The 22173-nt window shown below is 32.3% G+C and overlaps 1 protein-coding gene across 1 annotated transcript in view; it reads left to right on the top strand.

Annotated features, from left to right (window-relative positions):
• The first annotated feature begins 1376 nt into the window (after positions 1–1376).
• The window catches only part of LOC126774053 (broad-complex core protein), a 104644-nt gene continuing 83847 nt past the window's right edge, over positions 1377–22173 (top strand). The window contains exon 1 of the mRNA XM_050495379.1: positions 1377–1440. The gene's annotated coding sequence lies outside the window, so the exon portion shown is untranslated. The remainder of the gene's footprint in view (positions 1441–22173) is intronic.

Here is a 22173-nt window from a genome sequence, read left to right as displayed (position 1 = left end):
TTTGAACAAATTTTATTAAATACAATTTATGTTTTATCAAAATGAATATGTATTAGCAGAAAATAAAATACGTCTAAAGTATTTTCAACTACAAAATAGTCCTTTAGAGAGATTGCATTCGGTTAAGGGCCGCTCGTCCTGGTTAATTATGATATATGATAATTATCAAAATTCCACGCGTAAGGTGAAATGTTTCATTAACCGTATATAATAATACGCAGAGGAACATCACTACTGGTGTAATTGATATTAATTGTGTATGTATATTCATATATCTAATAATCGTATAGGTGAGTGTACGATTTTGATGAGTTATATTCAAGCAATTTCAACAAAAAACGATACGTTATCGTGGAAAGCTCTCAATCATTTGGTGCTGATGTTAGCAGCATGCAACGCGGTGCCCGATCGAATGCAGTGATTTAAAACATTACCGATATATAAATAAACCGAAGGCTATCAACTGCACAAGGAAGTTTACAATAATGGCGGGGAAATTTTTCCAAAAACAATGTTTAGCGTTTTTAAATGCGCCCGCGCCGACCAAACAACCGGGGAACGAGAGTAAACCAAACACGGGCTTCTGGTGCCGAGGCGAGCACGTCAAAGCGGAATCCTTTTACCGAAATTAGTCAGAGTTCCCGAAAAATACGGCCGTCGACCCCTCAGGGCAACACCTAAATATTTTAATGCCGAAAAAAAATCAGCATGTTTACATAACACGCCGAAATTTTAAAGAAACTCCACGCCAAAGGGCCACGCCGGACGCACACAGATAAAAATTTCGTCTGTCTCGCATGTGTGAGTGGCACACACACGAAGAAGACATAAAAATGCCCAATCGGTACATGACGCACCACTACAATGAAGGGACGACGTAAGTCGCATACAAGTGCATAATTCGGCCGAGATGCAAAAAAAATATTTGGCAATGCGGCCCCTACGCGCCCGCCAGTCGCCCGTCCGACAGGGTTAGGTTAGGTTAGATTTTTTGGCTCAAAACGCTCGTTGGAGATTTTTTAAAGTATTTTATATTCGCACCACTAGGAAGAGTCGTCCTGGCTGCATTATTAGTGCCAGCCAGTACGTCGCGATTTTTTGAATAATATACTCGACACGCGCGTCGGCAACTCTAGTCGGATTCTTATTAGAAAACTTTATTATTTTGTTAGACGAAATTATTTTAAACGCATTGCAATACTACGTTTCCAACGGTCGTTTTCTCCTGTACCCTGTCGCGGGCGCAGTATTTAATTCTGCCATATTTTTTCCAGACGTACCCGATAATGGCATAAATTATTTTATTTACGAATTCAAGATTTTTTTCTTTTCAATCAAACAAAAGACTGCAGCAGTGTCTAGTGTCGTGTTGTGAATTATTTTATGAATTATTTATTCTATTTTGTTTGGACTCTTGTGTTTTTTGGTTCGTTTTATTTGGTAAGTAAACTTTTTGGTTTATACACTTGTTTATATTTTATATTATTATTTATTGTTTTGTTTTTTTTTTTACATTTATTTCCAATTTGGTTTATTAGTGCCAATATTATTTATTGAATAAGAATATCTTTTAAAATGACTATTAATAAAGCTAAATTGTTGGCGTCACTTCAGAAAGCTTTGTAAAAATGTGAAAGAATATAACACGTATTTTAGAAAAGAAAACTCGAATTTTCTCTAATAATTTATTTTTAATAAAAAGTGGGCTAGACACTAGATACAAGGACACGTCGTCCAGTGACGTCAGCGTCACTAGGCACTGCCGAGAAAGTCCGCCATCTTGGTTCTGTTTTTTTACGAAGCCTACAAAGTGCGCGGGCGCAAGACCGCCATGTTGTTGCACATTCGAAATTCGAAAAAAATAATTAATTATTTTTAATTGTACAAATAACTAGCTCATATGTCTATTATTTATATTAGTAATAAATTTTATTTCTCTTATTAAGTATATTTATTTATTGCAGCTTACATTAAAACAAAGAAAAAACATTGAAAATAAATTTCGTTTGGCATAAGGATATTGATATAAATTAAATTATTTTTAAATTTAATTTTCTCAGCATTTAATATTAATATGAATTCAAGAATATTAATATTCAAATCTCTAGATGTAATAAAATAAAAACGGTATGTATTGTGAAAAGGTCATATATGAATGTTAAAAATAAGTTTTACATTAAAAAAAGAAAAGAAAATAGTTATAAGTATATATAAGTATGTATATATTACGCCCTCTATTACAATAGTAATTATTTGTAAAAAAAATCTAAATATATTCCACCATGCGTACGCACAGATAATAAATGCACTTTTCGAAGCATAGACTAAAAATATATGTGGCGCCATTGCGCATGCGTGGTAGCAGCGTTTGTTACGTTCTTTTATTATTTTTTAGTGATTTGTAAAAATGGGTCATCAATGCATGCTATGTTCGCTTAAATGACTTATTCTTAGGAAGAAATCTGAAGATATTTATTTAATTTGCCGAACGATATAAGAAGTAATCGATTATTCAATTAAATTGAAGATTACGCTGCCTATTCTATAGTTTGGCTTGAGCTATTTAATACGGTCACATTAAAACATAGTTCATAAATATATTAATATATATAAAATACAATAAAATGTATTGTTGTTTATATTTATTATAATTTTTAATTATCAATTCAATGAATAAGACGTTCACAATACGTCATAAATTTAATTTAAGGCTTAAATTATGTAAGTTACTCGTTCGGTTTGTGATTGCGCACGCGCATCGATTTTTTCTGTCGATAATTCATAACAGAATACTGTTGAACCATTTTATAAGAGTTACAGTCACTATTTTGACAAATAAAAGATATGAGGCTCGTAAATATATTAAAATACTTTGCTGTTACAGCTGTTAAATCTCCTACAGCTGGACACCATTCTCTAATGCGATATATACACTAAATATATAATATGTATATATTATATATGTGGCAGAATTTTATCCGACACATGCAGGTTTCCTAGCGATTTTGCCTTCATCGCCAAGCACGAGCCGAGTTAAATAATAAACCCAAGTTCGCAATTTTCAATTGGGAATTACTCGTTCTAGCCACTGGGCAATCTCAGCGATATATTTGTCTATTTATTTCATACGCAAAACTGGAATGGAATAGGTGTGGAAAACAAAAAATAAAAAAAATCGTAACCTACACTGTATGCAAACACAGCATGCATATAAATCTTTAACTCTAACAGCATAGAATAATAAATACTATAACATAAATATAATAATCGATACGAAATACATAAGGTTATAACCTATAAAACATTTAAAGTATCACCATAATCGGTACTATGAATATTACATGATATTTTTTTCTATCGAGACAGACAAATATCCGACCTGTTCTATCATACGTCAGTCTGTATAGTAATGGGAACTCTCTCGTTGTTAGCTTCTCACTGCCGAATAGAGGTCTTCCTGGACGCGAATCCTTTGCCTAATAAATAGCGGACATCTTGTAACTATTGGTACAGGGCAGTTTTGAAGATCAATTTAACTTTGATTACTAACGAGAATTCGACTAGTTCATGCACGCGACGTTTTCAATGTTTGTTTGTGTGTTTAAAAACTTCTTAACCGAAAATGTTACTCTCTCTCTGTTAAAAAGTTATTAGTTACTCTTTAATTTATATCAATTTATATATATTACACAGCTAACTGATATACAATAGTCAAATATATAATATACGCTGCGCATACATATATTACAAATACAATTGGAATACTTTGGATGGTGTGGTTTAAAACATTAGTAAAATTTATCCAACATTATTTTGCCGTCAAACAGCAATACTCTGCGATCATGTTTGGATTTGAATGGTGAGTGAGCTAGTGTAATTGTACAAGGGACATGACATGGTTGGTGGCGGATTGATGTATAAAGAGACTTATATTTCGTGGTATGCCCGTATCAACTGGAATAAATAATAGGGGATTTGTTTTTTTGTTTGAATAAAAGAGATTTCATATAAGAATATACCTCAAAATGTCGTCTTCATCAGGTCGTTTTGTACATTTTTAAGATCATATATATGTGTTCTAGTAAATTATTCGTGCTTCGATAATGTGATTTGGGTTTTCTTAAATATATATACAATAAAGGATGTCAATTTTGACGAATCGACAAGATAATTTATATATAAAATTTACTGCAATAATAATAATATATGAAGAAGCGTTAAACTGCCCAAGCTCAACAATCCCAAGGTCATAGACAAAACCTGATTGGACCAATATACATTAAGGGAGTTTTTTCGTCGAGGTGTTTTCAGTAGCAGCTTATGTTTAGAAGTTGGTAGTGTTCAACTTCAATGTCTCAGAAAACACGTAAAGGCTTTGATCCTGCGTCTGTACAATCTCGGGTCCTATCGGATTATGAGAGTAAGGGAATACAGCTAATTTGAACATACATACACAGGGAATAAGGATATAAGTATTATTCATTAAGGTTGTATATATATATATATATATATATATATATATTTATTTATTTAAAAACACACGGCTGTCTTTTCCTAAAGCAGGCAACTATGTTATATATAACATCTGACTGATATACTTATATACATATATAATTTTAAATGTATAAATACATAACACACCCGGAATTATGGCGAGGATCGAACCAGCAACCCCGGTTTGTGGGCCAACGGGCCAGTCATATAATACATAATATTACTTTCCTATAGAAATAAATCAATATCCTCTTTGTTTTAATTATTCGGTATCACATTACATTGTAATTAAAACAGCATTTAAAAGAGAAAAAAAAACGAGTTTTTGCCCGGAAATCGAATCCGGTAACATTTTATAAGGCGTGGTTTGTGCCTTAACGCTGCCTATTGACCGTCAAAACTATTAAATCTCATAACATACAAGAAACCTTGCCTCAACATGAACATCGTTCTCCCTGTCTCACTCGATAACACTCACACCTTATAAAATTCCGTGTCAAAAAAAGAACACAACTCGCTTTGTAATTTGAACACAGTGTCCAATTTTATGTGTTGTTGGAAAACATGCTGCAATGAATACGATAGATATAGATCTTTTCGAATGTTTTGTTTTAAATTTTAATTAATTTAAGACTTATATCAACGGGACAAAGTGCAAAGTCGTCTGTCGTTTTAAATAATGGGTGGTTTTTTTTTTTGTTTTATTGAAATACTTAGCGGAGCGTTTATTTCCTACTTTAAGATTTTATTAGTAAATTCATACATTAAATGATAAAATTATACAGAAAATATATAAAAAATCATTGCTATAATTAAGTTATTTACAATAATGTGTTATGCGAATAAATAAATTATTCTTTTTCATATTATATTTTTAAGCCTTTATAAAGTAAGGGTGTGATCACACACAATAACTAGCTTGGACCAGTTTATCACGTGCGTATCATTGGGAAAACAGCTGGTATAAAACAAAAGCTGTAATTGTATAATAAATACATTTTTTTCGTTCCAGTAGAGCTATTCTGTAACGAACTCGAAACTCACCGCAGAAAACGATCGTGAAATGTCAGAAAGTGATATGCGACATTGACCATAATAATTATAACATTTCAAGAATACACGCATCAAAATAGTACATCACCATAAGTCACGGGTGAGCAATGAAGTGAGGTCTTATAGAATAGCACTGTAGTTTTTGGTTTGATTTGTTTACTAGCTGAATGAAACTCTTATTTTTTAAACAACGAAAAGCTTCTGCAATCTTTCTATCTATATCTATCTATTTGACAATTGGGTTTTAATTTATCATAATATTTCAATTGAATTTCTTATAATGTTACAAATTAAACATACTATATTGTTAGTATGTTTGGAATTTATTTACTTTATTTTTACATTGTTTGATAACAAAAGAACAGACTCACATTCTTTATAATATCATATATAATAAGTAAGACATAGGGACAAGGAAAAGTGCAGTCCATCTTATTCATGTAGACAACCTTGAGATCACATGTTATTTTGTATAAGGAATATGACCCTTAAACCCAAGATATAAGATTCAATTTAAATCTACTTCTAGCCGACTTGTTACTGCAAAATAATTCTTATGGCTTTAGATATAAGAACTTTATAATATTTTCATACATTTTATAATGCGAATAGGATTGTAGCAATATCGCTCTTATCAGAACGCTATAAAGGTTATAAAATGAATTGTTCGATCAAAATGCTTATTAATCGTTTGTCAAAGCAAAATGGTTCTTATGAATTAGCTATAAAGACCACATACATAGTTTCAGTAAAATGACGAGGTACTATGAAAAAGGGCGCGAAGTGTCATTATTGTATTCCAAAGCTTAGTTTTTGCTTGTCATTGAATATTCGGGATATTAATATGTGAACGCTATTGTAAATAAAAAATAACAGCCTGTATAAGGCCCATAGCTGGGCTAAGGCCTCATTTTCCAAGACTCAAGCAGATTTCCAGTTTCCTCACGATGTGGTCCTTCGCCGAGCACACGATGAATTAATCAACACATATCAGACACAGAACAAAACTTAGTGCTAATATCTGGTTCCCCGCAATTCTCGGCAAGCCACTGGACATCTCGGCTAAACATGTATCAGTAACAGTAAGTAACAGCCTGATAATGTCCCACTGCTAGGCTAAGGCCTCCTCTCCCTTTTGAGGAGAAGGTTTGGAGCTTATTCCACCACGCTGCTCCAATGTGGGTTGGTAGAATACACATGTGGCATAATTTCAATGAAATTAGACACATGCAGGTTTCCTCACGATGTTTTCCTTCACCGTCAAGCACGAGATGAATTATAATCACAAATTAAGCACATGAAAATTCAGTGGTGCTTGGCCGGGTTTGAACCCACGATAGTCAGTTAAGATTCACGCGTTCTAACCATTAGGCCATCTCGGCTTTGTAAAACATGTATATAACTAGCCAATCTCTTCGCAGGTATATAAGAAGAAAATGTATTTTGGATATGATTTGCGTAAAATCCGTTCTTAGTGAGCGCCTACGTCGGGGAAGAAATAATTGTGACAAATTTCAAGTCAATCGGGCGGATTGTTTAGGAGATCTCGTGATGAGTGGTATTATATATTCGCTTATAAAATGAAATTCGTGTTTATTACGTCAATTGTCCAACTTCAAAGCGAGTGAAACCGCGAAACACACCCGCTTCTATAATAAAAACCTTAACAAAAACGCACTGGATCTGGTTTAAGGATAATGTGTATCGGTTTAGTAGTTTTATCAGTTACAACCACATGGGACGTAACATCTTAGTTCCCAAGGTTCCTGGTGCATTGGTGATGTAAGCGATGCTTAAAATTTCTTACAGTGCCAATGTCTATGGTCGTTGGTGACCAATTATCACGTGGCCATACGCTAGTTCGCCTACCTATTGTATTAATATAAATAAAATAGTTTAATTTTACAAAAAAAAAACAGCCCGTTATTTATCAGTACGGACATTAACATACTAACTATATAAAATTATCTGTCAATTGAATAATATTCGATTATATTTACTATTTGCAAATAATGACAAATAAACAAAAGCAACGTCTCATAACTTTAAAGTATAAAACTTGTACTTAAGGCGCTAAAGGTCATATATTCAAACGTAAGTAATAGGCTTACGAGTTTTATTTTCCTGAATAGATGAAAAAAAAAATACAACCGTCCAAGGCTGACAGGTAGAAAATGTTATTTGCATCGGGTGCGCGTGCGCAATTATATGTACTAAGATTAACGCTTATATGAATCGAATTCAAACAATTCTATAATGTTACTTTGTTTTAATAAAGTGATAATTTACAACGCTTTCTTTGTTTTTATTCCGTTATTGAATCGAACTAATATTACGTGCGATCTGAAAATAAATGTAAGTAATGGCCTGGGACATATCCCGCTGCTAGGCTAAGGCCTTATATCCTTTTGAGGGGAGGGAGCTTATTTTACCCTACTACTCCAATGCGGGTTAGTAGATTAACATACGACTTTTCGATTTTATCATGATATCTGCCTTCACTTCAAGCTTTAAGCTTAACTTGAGGTAAGAAAAAAATAATTTGTAGTACACTGGAAAACAGGCAATGCTGATTTTGTTTCGCTAATATTTCTTTTAGAACAAGAATCGATAATCAAATGTAACACTTTGGAATAAGGATGAATTTCAATTGGCTATATTATAATAGTATTCTAAGAAAGAATTCAAAATTTTCTGATTAGCATTAGCATTGCATTACTCATCCATAAAATATTGACAATCGACTTATGGCGATATACCATTTTGATACTTGTATTCTTCCGTAACAGCCTGTGAATGTCCCACTGCTGGGCTAAAGGCCTCCTCTCCTCTTTTTGAGGAGAAGGTTTGGAGCTTATTCCACCACGCTGCTCCAATGCGGGTTGGTGGAATACACATGTGGCAGAATTTCAGTGAAATTAGACGTTTCCTTACGATGTTTTCCTGGTTGTCCTGGTGGTTCTTAAAATGTTATAATTATTATGGTCAATGTCGCATGTCACTTTTTCTGCGGACACGAACGTTTTCTGCGGTGAGTTTCGAGTTTGTTCTTAACAAGACAGAATAACCTTAAAGATTATAATATTTATCAAACATATTTCTGTAATTGATAAGTTATTCACAGCGGCGCATGTCAGATTTATAAAGAAAACTCATAATAGTATTGACAATGGTTCATTTCTATCTAGATATCCAGACACACTTCAGTCTAACTATTGTAAGAGTACATCGACCTGATCTCATTTATCAGATGCCGACTTGCAAATTACAGAATAACCAACACGTTTTGTTTTTATCTGTTAGCTTAATCTATATAGACACAATTGAATTATGCCTTAATATCTACAATGGTTTGACAATGACTGCCTCGTTGGTCTAGTAGCTTGATGTAAGGCCGCAGACCCGGAGGTCTGCGGCCTGTGGAGGTATGTTATATTTTTATAGGCAATCTACCAGTACGAATTGACAATGAAATTATTGATAAATTTAACAGACTTATATAACGTCACAGCGATCCCCGGGGGAAGGGCAGTTTCTCTCAACGCCGGTAAAATTACACATGACATCAATATGAATATGATACCGAAACCTATTATAATGAAAAAAAAACCTGTCAATATCTTTTCAAACATTCAACAATTCATATATATATAACCATCGCTTAATTCGCCAATGCACCACCAACCTTGAGAACTAAGATGTTATGTCCCTTGTGCTTGTAATTACTCTGGCTCACTCACCCTTCAAACAATACCAAGTACTGCTGTTTTGCGGTAGAATATCTGATAAGTGGGTAGTACCTATCTAGACGAGCTTGCACAAAGCCCTACCACCAGTAAAATTAAAAGTCGAATAAAAATTACAAAGTAACAACTGAGTTTCTTGCCGGTTCTTCTCGTAGAATCTACATTCCGAGTTGGGTAGCTTTATAGTTAATATTATTCTGTGAAATTCTTGAATAAAGTATAATTGATCAATTGATTATATTCCTATTATCTTAATATTAGGTAAATATCAGTTATGTCCAAAATGGTTATAAATTTTTTGAATTTGTCATGTTATGACATTGATGAATTCAAGTCGTTACATAATACATACATGCAAATAATATACATAACCAATACATAATCCTCCTTGGCTGCGTAATCTGGTAAAAAGAGAAAAATTAAATATGAATAATGTCGTCGACATGCATTATCATTTATATCATAAAATTAAACTATAAGACTACATAAATATTTTAATATATAAGGTAGGTAAGGTATAACATATAAAGCGTATAGAGTTATTTTGTAGTTTTCTTTATATAAGTACAGTTAAAATACATCCCAAGTTAATGCATAAATAAATCTGTTCATAGTTACTGTGTGTGTGTGTGTAATCAGAGAAGGGACAGAGGGTTTAGTTTTATAGGTCTATAGTAGATCTCCTTGGGAGGGATTAGCTATGTAGTTATTGTAAGGGGGGAATGCATCATTGAGTGTGCAAATAGTCTGGTGGGGATTCGAAAGTCGCGCGTCACCTTGACCTCGATCTGCGCCTGCGCATGCATTATTATTGCACTTTTTTTTAGTTTAGTAACGATCGCCTCCTTCAGAGATGTCTAGATCATTCTTCTTATAACAAATTGCTGGAATAATGAATCAGTTTTATCGATTGCACATGTATTGGTCAATAAAAAATATATTTTTATGGCTATTATTTTTATAAGATAAAAATATATATTTTAAAAACCCTATAATATCGTCTGTCTTTGTCAAATGCAATTTTCCACGATGCTCACTGCTTATCCGAAGATGAAACGAGATAAGATATTAATATATTAGATGTTTAATCTGGGACATATATTTACGATATACATTTGTTATCCAACACCGGCCGCCTCGATTTGACTTCCCATCAAAAACATCAAAAAATTAGACAAAATTTCTAACTATCCAACGACTGATTTCTTTGCATTTATGAATTCATTAACAACGACATATTGATTATTTTAATATATATTTTTTTATATAGACTAATATTTTAAATGCGAAAGTCTGAAAGAAATCTGTCGGTTACGCTTACGGCTACGCCACTGAACGGATTTTGATGAAATTTATGAAGCAAGCTTGAACCTCAGGAGGAAGAAGTTAATATTTGCCCCCCTTATCCCTACCACGCGGGCAAAAAGTATTGTCGTGTTAATATGATAATATATTATACATTTATCAATAACAAATTGAAAAAGGAATTCGAGTAAGCTACTGGATCACAGACGCAAAATGTGCGAGAATTCAAAGCATGCGCTACACACGACATGTTTCCGTTGGTTATGCTTTTATTGTAAATCTTGAAATGCGAATCGTAGGCGTATTGTTTTTAATAATTTTAAGATGTTTTTGTATTTTTCGTAAAACAACTGTATGATTATAATATAATATATTGCAGATATATTAATATTAACTATTATTGTATTGTTATTGTTTTTTTTATAAATATAAATCGTATGTTTTTAGAAAGTGACAATTTGTTTGTAGTGTATGTGTACATCTCAATTGTTAAGTGATGTAATTTATTGAAACACAAAGTTTACAAAATAATTATTTTTTTATCCCTAGTATTACACAATTAGTATGTTTTTCCCTAGATTATGGCAAAGGTCTTGGAACTAAAATCCTGCTCTGCTATTATTATGCGGAACATACATGGATGTATTAGCAATTATTTTTAATCACTCTAATTACCATTTACGCAACGCGATCGCGGTAATTAAATTAATTATACATTTTAAATGAGCCTCACCCTTATTTACCGTCATCGTGAAAAAATGCATGGGTGGTTTTTTAGAAGGGTGTAAATAATATATTACAAAATTATCGTTTATAATTTAAAAAAATGGATTATAAGACTGATAACTACGTCACATGTATTTTCTTTTCTTTATTTAATGGAACCGTTTGTGCCGATTCCGCCACACTGCTCCATCACGGGATGGTGGTTATTATGCCTTATGACAAAAATATAACTTTTCAATAGACATCACAAATTCGTTTTTTTTCTTTAAATAATTTATATAGTATAAAAATATTTTTTATTCAAGAGTTACTATACATATAATGTAATGTTACCGTTTCATAATCATATCTTTATGATAGCTGATACGGGTGAGTTTTCAGTAGCCAATAATAGTTAAATCTTATATGAACAATTATATTGACATTTTGACAGTTTTTTTTCGAAAAAAATACCGGACACAAGACAGATTACCCAAGTGTTTGCGCAAACGTATATGCACTCTCTATTTTTCCACATCATAATTCGATGCGACGGCAATCCCACACGAGCGGAAAGAGTTTAGGCGCTGGGTCAACTGTCTTACGTGCTTTACGAGGCACGGAAATGTACACACTTCCAACTTCCAGACTCAGAGCTGCTCAACGGGCTGGTCATCAAAAACATCCAATATTTTTTTAATGCCCAAGTTGCGGTTTGAACCCTGGACCTCGAATCGACCTTATAGTCACTAGACCAACGAGGCAGACAATCAGATTATATATAGGAAATATGTATATTAAGCCGAGATGGCCTAGTGGTAAGAACGCGTGAATCTTAACCGATGATCGTGGGTTCAAACCCGGGCAAGCACCACTGAATTTTCATGTGCTTAATTTGTGTTTATAATTCATCTCGTGCTTAACGGTGAAGGAAAACATCGTGAGGAAACCTGCATGTGTCTAATTTCATTGAAATTCTGCCACATGTGTATTCTACCAACCCGCATTGGAGCAGCGTGGTGGAATAAGCTCCAAACCTTCTCCTCAAAAGGGAGAGGAGGCCTTAGCCCAGGAGTGGGACATTAACAGGCTGTTACTGTACTGTATGTATATTATAACTTATGTACGCATTATTATTATCTGTGGAAAATATATTTTGAATAGCTATACAATACCAGTAAATGTAGGTGACGTAGAAGGGAAATAGTACATGGAGCACGATAAAGTCCCGTAATTTAGGTCTAACAAAGAGTACTATTACACGGCTCGCACACGTTCGACCACGTGCTCTGACGTCACGTCCCTTGACGTCACGCGTACGTCACAGCCCCGCGACCCTAGTGTGTAGGAAGCGAACCGAGAATATTGTGAAAATATGAAATTAAATTTTAATTTATTATATTTTAAGTATTTCTTCTTATCTAGATATTATATAATTCTACTTAAGTACAACACAAGCGGTATTTTACGGTTTTTATAGTAAATTTAATGATAAAGATAACATTATCTACTTACATTTAAAGATAGATTAAAAGTCCTTTTTTTTAATTCGGTAGTACATTTCAGCGTAAAAAGTGCTACGTTCAACACATTGCCTAAGCCTATGTGAATGAAACGTGCGCTCGAAAGCGCCATTCACATAAGCTCACGTGTTTTGTTATATAGCAAAAAAATTACACTGTAATAGGATGTTTGCGTATGTTAGTGGAAAGAGTTATATCAAGGGCACAAATTAATCTGGCTTAAGCGCTGTTTCTGCTCTTTTTATAAAATAAAGCTAGTTTTTTTCTACTGGAATTTTTTTACACTTCGAATAAATATAACCTGGAAATATAAAAAGCTTATTTTGCTATGTTATCATTTAACTACTTATATAATATATGTATATAATATATATTGAAAAACAATCCATTGTAAATAAGTAAGTTGCTATTTACAATACTAGTTCTTGCATCTGGTTTAACGATTAGAAATATATTATTATTATTAGTAGCAGACTGTGAATGTCCCACAGCCGGGCTAAGGCCTCTTCTCCTCTTTTCGGGAGAAGGATTTGGAGCTTATTTCACCACGCTACTCCAATGCGGATTGATGGAATAAACATGTGACAGAATTTCAGTTAAATTAGATACATGCAGGTTTCCTCACGATGTTTTCCTTCACCGCCGAGCACGAGATGAATTATAAACCTCATCGGGTTTTGAAGAAAGCCTTAAATAATTAAGTATATTTATCATTAACGTATACAGATATCGAAATAAATCAGCGTCATAAATTGACGATTGAATTGTTAAATTTCATATAGAAATAAGTCACGTGATTGATATAAAGCCATCATTCGCTAATCTTCGAATCTACTGCTAAAGTACTTTCGAATATATTTTTTTTATCTTTGTACTAATATTATGAATGTGAAAGTAACTCTGTAATACTTGAAACATTTTCATGGCTACAACTGAATCGATTTTGATGAAAAGAAGAACTAGGCTATTTTTTTAAAACTAACACCTGCCGCCTTCCTATCGAATGCACGGGAGAAGTCGCGGGCGAAAACTATATATTTCGAAACTAGTAATATACATTGTCTGCTTATAGATTGACCACCCACTCATCAGATATTCTACCGCAAAACAGCAGTACTTGATATTGTTGTGTTCCGGTTTGAAGGGTGAGTGAGCCAGTGTTATTACAGGCACAAGGGACATAACATCTTAGTTAAAAGGGTCACAAATAATCACTATTTTGAACGGTGCATTGCTTCTGATGCCTTTTGATTTATTTGGTTGTTAATGAAACTAATAGAAATGTATCAGAGGCTCCATCTATACGTGTATAGACAACGTAACTTTCTAATTCATTTGTATATAACGTTGCACAAGATATCGTGTGAAATTTACTTATGTAATCATTAGTTGGTGAAAATGGAATTCTAAATAAATACGTTTTTACATAGGTTTACATGGTTACTGAATAAAAAGTAAATTATGTAATAGGTGAAGGTGTTTTATTAATATTAATTTGTGTGATATTTGCAGTAATAACGTAAATAAAAGTCGAAAACCAAACATATCTTATTGCAAGTGACCATAGACGAGCTTATATACTTTTCGTCCAGAGAATCGGAATTACGATTCAATGGGGAATTGCTAGCACGCGGCTTCTAGTACGCGGTTAATCGTGCAGTAGCTTTGATATTTTGATCTGTATGACTAGTGCGATTTTTTTTTTATTTAATTGATAGCGTTCACGTTAACTGACATCTGTATGGAATTTCGAATGTTATCTGTTTTCATTCTACACAAATCGCAATAACGGTAGTTACTAAAAGACAGCTTTTTTTCTAGCTGGAAAAACACATTTACGTGTTTCCTCCACATATGTATGTGGGACTCGCCGGCGCAGAAATCACCGGAATACCCACTTAAAACCAGCGTTACCCCGTCTTGTCACGGGACGTCACACGATCGCTTTCGCATACTACCGTGCCGATTAAAAAAGAAAAAAAAACACACCTAGGCAGACTGTATATTTCGTTAAGTTAATATAATTAATTGTTGTGTTATTAATAACATTAAAATATCTGTTTTCTCCACTTATAGAGTTACAGACCATTAACTCTGGGATGCAAATACGCAATTAAGTAACGTGGAAGAAGTGTAAAATCCTTAATCATACAAGACTTCCCCAGTAGGATAATAATATAAATATGTAACTTATGATTTTGATATAAAGCCTTTACAGCTCAACGGTACCCCTAAACTTTACGTGTAATTGAAGAATATAGGAGTAATCTCTTGAAAACTGACTTCAATAGTATCCTTTAAATTGTAATATTTTTGACACTGATAAAGCCGTTCTATATTTAAATGTTTTTTCTTCTGTATCGATTATAATGCACACCGCGATAAATCTTCTCAGAAAACATCAAATGTACAGACTCGCCGTGATAGATTTATCGTGTGCACGTATCGTAATTCGTACATTTTGGACATTTTTGAATTCGTAATTGTAGACGTTATTTTTAATTTATCTGTTGTCGATTTCGGTTGATGATAATTGACTTTTGCTTCTAGAAAAATCTAAAGTTAATGTCGTTATATCTGTGTTGTTTTACTGTATATAAAGTAAAAGAACTTTTTTTATTGTTTTAATTACACCTTCTATTGAGGGTTAGAGAGTATGACATTGTATGAATTAATTAATTATACAACTACTACTGCACTTACCCGTTGCCATGAAAAACTTCATTTACCAAAAGTTGTGTCTGAGACATCGATTTCCTGTACGCATTTTTTTTTGGAAAATGGCATTGATTTAACTGTCAGTTATTTTATATAGAATCTACATTTCAAATCAGTTGTTACTTTAACTTAAATCTTGTATAATTACGATTCAAAATTGCCTGTAAAATGGCCTGCCTGATTTGACTATGATTTACATTACGTTCAATAATATGTCCTAAATTTCCCTTCAATAATGATTCGCTACCACATAACTTAAGATGTTCTATTACAGCATAACGATAACAGACAATATTGACGTTTTCTGATAGAATAACTGGTGATAGCTTTTACAAAGCCTCCTGATTTATGGAGATGATATCCAAAGGTCACGAAGCCGACAGACGGACACGCTCAATGGCTCCATACATGTTTATTGCTACAGACTTCCATGAAACGATTAGCATTGATCCGTGCTCTGAATAATTGGAAACCAGATCACGGGCGACGGTTTTTGGGTTTACTAAATAAAACAATTAGATTTTAAATTCACGATGTGTCGGAATAATTTCAATTCAATAACATTTGTTATTAACATTGAATTATTTTTTTATTTGAACAAGAAACTTGTATTTTATCTCTAATTGTTATTGTTTAATAAATATATATTTATTGTTTTAATAACATATCTATAAATCATTTTGATTATAAGAACTTATGATTCGTATCTATACTGATTTATAAGGATTTATATATATTTCTTTTAGTTAGGCATTACAAAAACCTTCTCCTTATTATTATATACATACTAATATCTTTGATATTTAATATAATTACCTATAAACTATTAATAATATGATGATTTCTTTATTTTATCCACTTGAAAAAGACTTTCAATAATTAATTATTATTTATTGTATATATTTATAATGGATAGATTCAAGATTTACAACGTATAACTTAAACTATAAAAGTTGATCAATCAACGAAACAGAAATATTGATATTATAGTGAACTAGTTTTCGCCTTCGTATAATGAGGTTGGTAGGGGTTAGATATCCTTGAGGCTCAAGCTGGCCTCATACCAATCTACCAATTTACCAAATTTCATTAAAATCGTTTCAGTGGCTTAGCCATGAAAGCGTAACATACATACAGAGTTTCACATTTATAATAATAAATATATAAAACCACTATAAATAAAAATTTATAAGGATTTGTTTCTTTGAATGCAATATTACTAGTTTCCAGTTCGATTAAAAAAAAACAATTAGCATTTGATAGTCTATTTCTTTATAGGTTATAGATACAATGACGTCACGCGATAAGGGCGGAGCATTTACCGTGTGATACCGCACGTATCATCTAGGTCATTATCTACCAACCACGTATCACGAGACCCCCTAAACTATCCGTTCGATTGATTTGAAATTTGTCACAGTTACTTCTTCCCCAACGTAGACTCACTAAGAAAGAGATTTTATGCAAATCATATTCAAAATACATTTTTCCTTTTACCCGTGCGAAGCCGGGACGATAAGCTAGTATAAGCATACTTAAATTATTTCTTAAAACTTGATATTGGCGTTTCCGTTAGCGTTGTCCATAGAGCAAATATAAAAACTATAAAACGACAAACAAAAAGATCACTTTGTATTAAGTGCAAATAACTGACCTGTATAAAATATCTATACACTGACCCAAGGAGGTTTTATTAAAATTCAATCATTAGTTTACGTGTAATTCGTCTGTCCACAACTAGTACATATGTACTTACCGCAATTTAAATAAAAAAGAGCTGTATTTTTTTATTTTAAGATATACATTTTAAATATCAACAGTGTAAATAATATAACAGCATTGTTATAATTTATGTTTCGCCAAAACAATGTAACTATTAAAATAATTAAACATATAACGTATTATAGTTTTTGCCATAATGTTAAAAAATATTAATAAATCAACAGCTTTAATTTATTCTGCCAAAAGAAAACATAATATACGACGGTAAATTTATATTCATAAAAAATAATAATTTGATGATTTGAAACGAGATTATGTACGTTGTTTTTTATTCATGAGTATTATAATATAAAATATTTATTCATTATTTTTTATAGATTTCAAACACTTGCAATTATCTCTGTATTTTCATGTTCTTAATTTGCATTTATAAGTAATCTCGTGATAGAGGCGAAAGAACACGTGACGTGAGGAACCTGCATGTGTCTGGTGAAAATAATCTCATTTTCTATTTTATTATTACGAGTTATAGAACTTGTACAGTAGTAGACAGGAAATATATAATATAAATGAAAGACTGCATAAGTGACGTCACAGACAACAATAAAATAAATTAAAAGAAACAACGTATTATGGGAACAAAAATGTTCAATCTCTGCCTCAATAGTGAGGAAAAACAATCGATCACCAATAACGAGGTTCCGATATCGATAAAAACAACCATTCAATGCCAAATGTTTAAAATACGTGTAATTTATTATCATTATAAATTTTAAGCCTTTGAAAACTTTGCAAGTACTAAAACGTTTCCAAAATGAAAAAGTTCCCTGTCTAGCTCACCTTCAACGAGCATGATAAGACTTCGGCCGCCATTTACAAGACAAGAACAGCCGAATTTATATCTTATCGCCTTGGAATATGAATTAAACTTGCTAAATGATAATGCATAATCCAAAAAAAATATTCAAACAAAAATCGACCTTAGTATTAACAGGTAGAGTTAAAAATCATACGACAAGAAAATATGTATGATTTAAATGCACCGAGTAGGCCTTCTGCGCAAAAATGTACTATAAACAAAGCAAGAATGGTCTAAAACGCATTAACTGCAGAACATCGCAGTTAGAACCTTTGGTTATTAGTTCGAAACCGCCAAAATGCATCGGAAGGTCAACGAACCTCGCCCGCCAAGGACAGTGCATTCCATTTTTAAATTTAAAGCTAGCGCGCCAATAGAAGGCAGGATCTAAATAGGACGGCCATCTTGTCGTCATTTTTCGCGGGAAGACTCTTTTAATTGCGCCATCTGAATTTTTGAGGTTTGTACAAAAAGTTTTTTTTGGGACAAACAATGGGCGTTTATGCATTATTTCGACATAATTAGAGTGCGGTAACGAGATAGCAATTTGAGCGTTGGTTTTGCGTTGTTATAAAAGCATTCCGAGTTTTCTACGCGTCTGCGGTTTTTAAAAGCAATTATTTTAAAATATCGATAAGTGTGTTACGTCTTATTTAATAAATATCTCTTCAAATGGGATCCATAAATGTTTATTAATCAGTATTATATACAATCGTGTCATGTATTATATACAATCGTGTTTTCGACTCAATGATATATAGACGAAATTTAAAGTATATAATGGCTCGTCCATTAGTTCAATTAATAGTTATTAAAATATTTACATAGTAATAGTCATAGATGTATGTAAATTAAATATTTTTATATATTATGATATTATTATTTACTACTTATATATTTATCACTTAATAAAATTAATATATATATTTAAGGATTCAAAAGAATAATAGAACCAGTTGGTATTTTAAATCCGTTTGTTTTTGTCCACATTTATATTTCTCTAATGTTCAGCTGAGGTCACTTCAATATAGCCTTATTTCGATTTCATTATAACAATAAAATAGATATTTTTTGAAATCGCTTTTTTATAAAAGAGTAGCCATCTTTAAATAATATTAATTGGGCTTAAACAAACAATACAAAAATTTCAAAAATAGAATGCACAAAAATATTGTAAATTGTTAGTTTCGACTTCATTTTAAAAGTAAAATGAAAAAGTGCAACGTAGAAAACGTTAGAAAGTCCAGATTTATTAATTAAAATAAATACTATAAATAGTTATAGATCATCTGTTCGAGCAAGAATCAAACTCACGACTGTCAGACAGACGAAGAAAATTTATAGTGTTACTTAATATAACTCGCGTCATAGACTGAGCTTGACCTAGGCTACTAATAAGTAGCTGCCTAGGCAGTATATGATTCAAGAACCTGTTACGTTCATGAATCATAGGACCCAAAAAAAAAATTAAACATCGATCGGAATGTTTTTTCTATGAGAATTTGTTAGTAATAATCCTGGTATAATTTATTTCATTGTGTTTCTTTAAAGGAAAACTTTAAAGAGATTGTATACATTTAAAAAATATTTTATTATTGCGATTGTATATTATTTTCTTTGTTAATGTTTATCTATAAAAAATCAGAACAAATAAATTATTACCTTTGACAAAAAAAAAAAAAGCGAATGTCAGATCTAATTGCTGTCTTATTAATAGTATATCGATATATTAGGCTTTAAACATTATTATTATCGTGTGTGCATTAACGTGGAGCTGTCAAGCTTATTATAAACCAGCAGTGTGTTCGAGCCTAACATTACTAAAATAAACCAAAACGTTTCAAAGCAAACAGCGAACAGCCACTAGGACTGAATTTAGTAGCTCGTATGGTGCAACGACTCGATTAGTGATGTCGATTTAATCGATACATTTCACGATAACTTTTTATCGATGTTTTATAAGTTAATTTTTAGTAATGTTTTTTATTTTGAGAATTAATTTCATAATAATTAAATGATTATTGACGGGCCGGTTGGCGTGATTGGTAGATACTTGCATTTCACGCCGAGGTTATGGATTCGATTCCCATCCAGGACAGACATTTGTGTGCATGAACATGTCTGTTTGTCCTGAGTTTCGGTGTAATTATCTATATAAGTATGCATTTACAAAAGAAAAGTAGTATATGTAGTATATCAGTTGTCTGGTTTCCATAGTACAAGCTTTGCTTATACTATGGCCACGGATGGCCTTGTGTGAATAATGTCCCAGGATATTATTATATTATAATTAACCTTAACGTAAGGTTCTACATGTATGACGAAAAAAGGAGTTTAACTTTTGTCACGTGTACAGAATAGCACGCGCATTCAATTTTTTAATTCTATAAACAGCCACAATACTCATTTTATTTACATATTTTATTAAAATTACATGAAGTTACACCTTTATATATTACATTCTTTTATTATTTATGAAACACATTCAATGCCGCTAAAAATAGTTTCATGTTTATATATTCACCTTTAAAAACCTTTTTAAAGCAAAGCGTACTAGAATTTGATGTGAATCGACCAACAATTAAGCCGGTCGGCCTTGCGAGTAAGGCTGGAGGTATGATAATCACATTTATAATGTTATTGCATTTTCTTATATATAAAATGGCAACACATTTGGCGTTTAATAATCACCTGTTTCCTATTTACTGACCTTTGAAGTATCGAATTAGTGTTGATGAAAAAGTCATTGTTGAAGTCGCTTTCGCCACAAATGAATTTAGGTATTTTATTTAAAATAGGAAGGTCTAGGTGAAGACCACCTGCTGATGGCGTGCAACACTGCCTATAGATATTTTTACTATAAGAAATATTAACCAAACCTTTAATTGTTGATGCGCCACCAATTTTGTGAACAGAGATGTTATTTCTCTTGTGTCTGTATATACTCTTTGTTGGTTGGTTTTCAATCTAACCTGTAATAAAGCAACGGATCGATTTATTTGAGATATATTTAACATTAAAGGAGTTTTTTGAGTGAAAAAGCAGCAAAAACTGTCAGGAAGTTATAATATATGTAAATCTGTGTAGTTTTATCACGCAGTCTAGCTTTATTATATTCGCTTAACAATATCTTTTGTAATCCGAAACGATGACGTCGAAATATTATTTTGACATAAGTTTTTTTTTTAATTCAACACCGTCTGCATGTGCAACATGAAATTAGCAATCAGCCATCGTGTCATAAATGTCTTATCTTGGTCATCGGCCATAAACTGATATAAGCATGCGCAGGAAACTTATTTCCATATTAACTCGTTTTCCAATTCTCCAAACATGCACGATTAAAATGCAACCAGTGTTAAGGCTAATTCAACAATGGATTGTGCTTGTGCATACTATCGAAAAAACACAAATTTCTGTATTTACATTATATCCTGGAAGGTTCAACGCACCTAATGCGTTATTCAAAAGTATTATAAAAATAATTCACAATATTCATAGTGTAACCTTATGACACAAACGATTTATAATAAGCAACATTGTTATATGAAAGAATATCGTCACATCCTGTTGAATTATATTTATTGCTTTTTTAATTTCCTATACATCGTGTATGAAAAATTTTAATAGCACCAAGACCTTGGTGTTGAAAAGAGGTCGTTATCTTAACATTCATTGTTATTCAAAATCTGTCACCTCGTTTATATGTCTTACATGCTTATTGTTTTTTTCACACATAACAATATAACACAAGCTAACATCTTACTTTTGTAACTGCAAAAATCCGTAAATGTAAAGCTTTGTTGGACCTAAGCATATTTTTTTAAATGTCGCTTTCGTTTTACTTTCATATTAATTTAATATTTCTTAACAATGTATTATTCGCCACAGTATCTGAATTTATTAACAGTGTCGTTCTGAAACCGCTGTTATTTAAATTCGTTTCGAAAATATTTATCGTATGACTTATAAAGACATTATACTATCGATATATCGACCGTTCTCGTCCCTACTATTTCTAATTTCACGGCCCCCGGCTATGTGTGTG

The sequence above is a fragment of the Nymphalis io genome, chromosome 15, assembly GCF_905147045.1.
Source record: "Nymphalis io chromosome 15, ilAglIoxx1.1, whole genome shotgun sequence".
In the NCBI taxonomy this organism is placed as follows: Eukaryota; Metazoa; Arthropoda; class Insecta; order Lepidoptera; family Nymphalidae; genus Nymphalis; species Nymphalis io.
The sequence above is the reverse complement of the archived record's forward strand: the minus strand, read 5'-3'. Positions and strand labels throughout refer to the sequence as shown.